Below are 7,239 nucleotides of genomic sequence, written 5' to 3'. Positions count from 1 at the left end.
TTATCCCCAGTTGTCAGTCCTGAACTTTCAGGCTGCTCAGATGTCTCAGTCACAGAGAAAGTTGATCTGATTGCTTAATCCCCACTACTCTGTTTATGGACCTAAGAGTGGGGTGCTGGAACAGTTTACAATGGTTTATAAGAGCCAATTGTGTGCATCTCTTTTTAATTCTGCATTCAGTGACAGCAGGTTGGTAGCTTGAAAGCAGCCATGGTGGGAATACTTATACCAGAAGAACTGGCAAATGCTGCAGTTCAAATCAGGGCCTTCTTCTTTTCTTAAGAGCCATTTGTTAAACCTTTACCAGTATAACCACCGATGACATAATGTGTTCACATTACTCCCCACCTGTCCTGCCCACCCTCTTTTCTAAGAGAATTCTAGACCAGGCTTAATTCAAGGAATGACTAACAAGAAAGACTTAAGAGCTATACATTTATAAAGTAAACACTTCTTCCCACTCTCTTGTTTAGGCTCTTTCACAGATTTCACTGTTACATGCTTTCAGGCTTTACTTCTGCTCTTAACTGTGCACTTCATAGCTTGCCAAAAAAGGCTAAATCAAATTAGAGTATTTTAGGGATTTTAGCTAACTTTTTTATATCAGTTTAAAGAGAATGAAAAGACTGCCTCATGCAGAGGCACTGCCCAGTCCTCATACTGTACCAGATTTGGTGCTTAAAATTGACATTACTTCACATATATATGAACAGATAAGCATATGCCTATATATATATATATATATATATATATATATATATATATATATATATATAATTCAACCTTCTGTACTTCTGAGACTGAAACCCCATAGAATTCCATAGGAAGTTTCCTGTTTCCAGGCCTAATGATTCTGTAGCACAGATTCAGGATTTTAGGTCAATCATATAATTCAACCTTCTGTACTTCTGAGACTGAAACCCCATAGAATTCCATAGGAAGTTTCCTGTTTCCAGGCCTAGTGATTCTGTAGCACAGATTCAGGATTTTAGGTCAATCAGAGAAATGAGAGATTATCTGATACAGGTTCTCAACCTGACTATACACTAGCATCACCTGGGAAACTTGAAAAAGCAATGACTCTTTAGGCCCCACTCCAAACAAATTCAGTCAAAATCTCCTGGGTTGGAATAAGGCATTTCTAGTTTTAGAAGCTTCCCAGGTTACTCTAAGGTGTCACTCTAAGGTGTCACAACTCCTCACTTTCCAGAAGAGAAACCCAAGCTCCGGGGCACCTGAGTGAAGGCAGAACTTGTTGAAGACTCAGGTCTCTTCGATGTTCACACCACAGAGCCTTCACAGTCATGCTCCAGACCTCAGGACTTCCTCACTCCTGTTTCATAAGCCCTCAAACATGCTGGTCCTACTAAGTCGCTGCAGTCATGTCCGACTGACTCTGTGCAACCCCACAGATGGCAGCCAACCAGCCTCCCCCATCCCTGGGATTCTCCAGGCAAGAACACTGGAGTGGGTTGCCATTTCCTTCTCCAATGCATGAAAGGGAAAAGGGAAAGTGAAGTCACTCAGTTGTGTCCGACTCTTCACGACCCCATGGACTGCAGCCTACCAGACTCCTCCATCCATGGGATTTTCCAGGCAAGAGTATTGGAGTGGGTCGCCAGTGCCTTCTCTGCCTCAAACATGAGCCACAGAAATAATGAAGGTTTTTCTGTGGCTGGAATCTCATAAGAGACAGGATTCTTATAAGGCATGATTTTATCCATAAGTCTAATTGATCCTTGATCTTTAGCAAATTATTTCTTTACATTGCCCTAGCATTCAGTATTTTCTAAAAAATAAAGGGAGAATCCTTATGATAAAATATAGAAATGCAAATTCTATAAAGACAGGAACCACTGTGTCTAATCTTTATCAAGCATGGGGCCTGATTGAGGGTCACATGACCATTAATCAGTCTATAAGTGTTCAATGCTTTGTCTAGATGACTGGTCATAGGATAATGCGGTGGACAGGGAAGTCCTATTTACTGAGTTCAAATCCTGGTTCCACTATTGACCAACCTGAGACCTTGAGTAAGCTATTTAACCACTCTGTGCCTCAGTTTTAAAAAATTAAAGTATTTTTAAAGTTGCTGTGCAAATGACAGAGGTAATGTATAGAGTGAGCTTAGCATATTGGCTGGTGCAAAACCTCTCAACAATTAGTTATTATTGTTTTGTTGTATGAGCCTGTCTCTTCACTTGAATCCTGCTGGGAGAGGAGAGGAGACATTTGAGTGATGAGGGACCAGGAACTGTCAGCCTTTGAGTATCCTGACCTGAAGTCTCTGCCTTCACCTCGAGGGTTATCAGTAGCTAAGAGGAAGAAGCTACACTGCACCCCAGGGATACGCCCAAGGGCAACACACCAGAGAAAGCCTGGAGCAGTGGGTTCTGGGTTGGCACCTTCTTCCTCTTGCAGTGAATATCATTGATTCATTTTGTTTCTTAACTTTTTATTTTATATTGGAGTATTGTTGATCAACAATGTTGTGTTGGTTTCAGGTGTACAGCAAAGTGATTCAGTTATACATATACATGTAGCTATTCTTTTTCAAATTCTTATCCCGTGTAGGTTGTTGCATAATTCTGAATAGAGTTCCCTGTGCTATACAGTAGGTCCTTGTTGGTTATCCATTTTAAGTATAGCAGTGTGGGGCTTCCATTTTGGTCCAATGGTAAAGAATCTGCCTTGAAATGTAGGGGACCCCAGTTCAAGCCCCAGTCCAGGAAGATCCCACATGCCAAGGAGCAATTAAGCCCATGTGCCACAACTACTGAGCCCATCTGCTGCAACTACTGAAGCCTGAATGCCTAGAGCCTGTGCTCTGCAGCGAGAGAAGCCACCCTGCAATGAGAAGCCCACACAATACAACAAAGAGTAGCCCCGCTCACTGCAACTAGAGAAAGCTTGTGTGCAGCAACAAAGACCCACCACAGCCAAAAAAAAAAATTAAATAATAAATCTTTAAAATATATATATACACTAGTGTGTACATGTCATTTTAAAATAAGGCTATTTTGTTAGCTCTGAATTACATTTTTTAAAGTACACAATTCTAACATGGTTAATCATTAGAAAATTTGTTAGCTGGTAAAAATGTGTTCTATAGAAAACCTTTCTGAAACACTAGTATCACCTGCATTACTCTTACTAATCGAGATATAATTGATGTGTAACTTTATAGTAGTTTCAGGTATACAAAATAATGATGCAATATTTGTGAATACTGGGAAATGATCCATCAGTATATATAGTTTCACATTTTTTTCTTGTAATGAGAATTTTTAAGTTTTATTTTCTTAGCAACTCTCAAATAAACAGTCTAGTATTACTGAGCATACTGTACATTAGGTATTGATTCTGGGGGGCAGCAGCCCCACTAAGCCTTCTCTTGTCCCTCTAACTGAGCACTGGACTGCAGGGCAGAGCTGTGAACCCAAGCAGTGTGGGTACAATCCCAGCTCAGCACCTGATCACCACCTCCTCCTCCTCCAGGACTATTTCTCAGCTAGAGTTTGCGTCTCACCCCGCATCCCAGTTCAGCCTGTCCCAGACAGGAGATGCTATCAGAAACCTGTCTCCATTCATAACACTGACATGGCTTCTGCTCTTCAGATCAGATTTTAATGAAAACTCCCATGAGATCAAAGCAGAGCTGAGGAAGGAACAGAGAATGATAAACGTCTTAGAGCAAAATGAGATACATTTCCAACATGGTTGGGCAGCAGTTTCCCTTTTAGACATTTTATGAATGACATTGGCAAAAATGTCAAAAGTCTTTGTCTGAGTTTCAAATATTAGCATAGGAATATTTTCTTTGGTCATTTTCAGAAGCAGAAATGCATTCCCACTTAGGGCCTCTTGTGGAATCTAATGTTCAACTAGAGCATTTTTCTAAAACTGATTTTAAGGTTATGGGATGAGGAAGTTGACACAAAGAAGCAGGCAGAGAGATCAAAATGTAGTTGGACAGGGCTTTCAGGATCTCATTAGATGAAAGTCTGAATTTACAAAATCCATCAGTATGCAGATATTTACTTTTCCGAAGGATTCATTATCCACCCAGGCAGGGCAGAATGCAAGTGTGTGAGTGTGCGTATGTAAATATTTTCTTTTCTTACTTTCCCCACCAGTTAGTGCTGTACCAGACTTTTTGGTTCTCCTTAATATATGCCTTCCCATCCCTGTTCTCAGCAATTTATTTCCCCAAACCTGATAACCTAAGGAAATCAGGAAATCTTCAAACATTTCAAAAGAAACAGCCCCTCCCAGCTCAGAATAATCAGTTTGTCTATCCTGATAATACGCTTAAACTGGTGAGATGGCATCTTACCTTCACCGATTATTCAGAGTTTGCTATAGAATTTTTATTAGAGGTACACCTTCATATTACTTACAACAAAATCTATTTGTACAAAACATTTCATAAACATGAAATTTGGAGCAGAAATTCCTAAGATAAGAGCCAACCCCAAACCTTAACTTTAGTAAAGAAATCAAGCATAACAAAATGAAGAAAATCCTTCCAAGTTCACAAGAAAATTTCTCCAGTTAGAAGCAAGGCTGGAATTAGAACCCAGGATCCCAATTCATGATTGCTTATAAATAAACACATGCATACATACATAAGATAGTTATTAAACAATTACTAAATGCCAAGCACTATGCAATATACTAGAACAAACAAATCAAAAGGGTACACACCTGCCCTCATGTGTGGTAGGAAAATAGATCTACAAGTATAAACTCAAATGGTATGAAAAAATAACAGGGCACTTGTCCTGGTATGGGGATGTCAAGGATGACTACCCCACTGAAATGGCATTTGAGCTGAAATCTAAGAGCCAGATGAGTAGGAGTTACTAAGATGAACAGGTGTGGCCTGGCGGAGGAGGAGAAGTTTCCAGGTGGAAGGGACGACAAATGCAAAGATCCTAAGTGTTTTCCAGTATACAGTTGAACAATGTATGGGTAGAGGGAAGGAGGGGAAGAGGGAATGGGGCACAGATTCCTGCTCTGCACAATCGAAAATCAGCCCTCCATATTTGAGGATCCACAGCCAACATGGATAAAGCTGACTTTAGACTGTGTAATGCTGTGTGTGCGTGCATGTCTGTTAAAGTCACTTCAGTCATGTCCAGCTCTTTGCAACCCTAGGACTGCAGCCCATCAGGCTTCTCTTTCCATGGGATTCACCAGGCAAAAGTACTGGAGTGGGTTGCCGTGCCTGCCTCCATGGGATCTTCCTGACCCAGGGATTGAACCCACGTCTCTTATGTCTTCTGCTTTGACAGGGGAGGGGGTGGATTCTTTACCACTTGTACCACCTGGAAAGCCTGTAGTGCTGTAGTTCATATTTATTGAAAAAAATGTATATAAGTGGATCCGTGCATATTGCTCAAGAATTAAGGAATATTAGTACTTCCTGACCAATGAATTGCAAAAAATGCATTTTTTTCCCTAGCCATCTTGTTTTTAATCTTTCCTTTGATTTAGGTAGATCAAATTTAATAATATGGGCTTCCCTGATGTCTCAGATGGTAAAGAATCTGCCTGCAATGCAGAAGATCTGCATTCAATCCCTGGGTCAGGAACATCCCCTAGAGAAAGGAATGGCAACCCACTCCAGTATTCTTGCCTGGACAATTTCATGGACAGGAGCCTGGAAGGCTACAGTCCATGGGGTCACAAAGAGTTTAACACGACTGAGCAACTAACACACACATTCTAAACTTATCAAAGCATTGGTTTTCAGTCTTTCATATTTTTTCAGAAGTGAAAAAGATTCACCTCACTCCATGTCTCTTGATTATCACCTCAGTTCAGTTCAGTTCAGTCGCTCAGTCATGTCCGATTCTTTGTGACCCCATGAACCACAGCACACCAGGCCTCCCTGTCCATTACCAACTCCCGGAGTTTACCCAAACTCATGTCCATTGAGTCAGTGAAGCCATCTAACTATCTCATCCTCTGTCATCCCCTTCTCCTCCTGCCTTCAATCTTTCCCAACATCAGGGTCTTTTCAAATGAGTCAGCTCTTCACATCAGCTGGCCAAAATAGTGGAGTTTCAGCTTCAACATCAGTCCTTCCAATGAACACCCAGGACTGATCTCCTTTAGGATGGACTGATTGGATCTCCTTGCAGTCCAAGGGACTCTCAAGAGTCTTCTCCAACACCACAGTTCAAAGCATCAATTCTTCAGTGCTCAGCTTTCTTCATAGTCCAACTCTCACATCCATACATGACCACTGGAAAAACCATAGCCTTGACTAGATGGACCTTTGTTGACAAAGTAATGTCTCTGCTTTTGAATATGCTATCTAGGTTGGTCATAACTTTCCTTCCAAGGAGTAAGCGTCTTTGAATTTCATGGCACAATCACCATCTACAGTGATTTTGGAGCCCCCCAAAACAAAGTCAGCCACTGTTTCCACTGTTTTCCCATCTATTTGCCATGAAGGGATGGGACCAGATGCCATGATCTTCGTTTTCTGAATGTTGGGCTTTAAGCCAACTTTTTCACTTTCCTCTTTCACTTTCATCAAGAGGCTCTTTAGTTCTTCTTCACTTTCTGCCATAAGGGTGGTGTCATCTGCATATCTGAGGACACTGATATTTCTCCCGGCAATCTTGATTCCAGCTTGTGCTTCATCCAGCCCAGCATTTCTCATGATATATTCTGCATATAAGTTAAATAAGCAGGGTGACAATATACAGCCTTGACGTACTCCTTTTCCTATTTGGAACCAGTCTGTTGTTCCATGTCCAGTTCTAACTGTTGCTTCCTGACCTGCATACAGGTTTCTCAATCGATTTTCACCTAATTCCCATTAAATTCAATTCCTTACTTATACTTTCTTTTTCCTGAAATAAAAGGAAAAGAGTATAACTCTGGAAGCATAGAGATCATGATGCCAGATGGGAAATACGAGCTTTACAATTACTAGGAAGACTTCAATATCTTGGTTTCATCTAATTTTTTTTAATTTTATTTTATTTTTAAACTTTACAATATTGTATTGGTTCTGCCATATATCGAACTAAATCCGCCACAGGCATACATGTGTTCCCTATCCTGAATCCTCCTCCTTCCTCCCTCCCCATACCATCCTCTTAAAAGCAAGGAAATCTGAACCACATAAGCGAGCTCTGCTTATAGAAGGAGATGGGAAAGAGTAATGAGGAAAGGGGGCACCAGGGAAGTAACGCTGTTAGGACTGAAAATGGTTTTCAG

This window comes from Bos javanicus, chromosome 10 (genome assembly GCF_032452875.1).
Source record: "Bos javanicus breed banteng chromosome 10, ARS-OSU_banteng_1.0, whole genome shotgun sequence".
Classification (NCBI taxonomy): domain Eukaryota; kingdom Metazoa; phylum Chordata; class Mammalia; order Artiodactyla; family Bovidae; genus Bos; species Bos javanicus.
Note: the sequence above shows the minus strand (reverse complement) of the source record.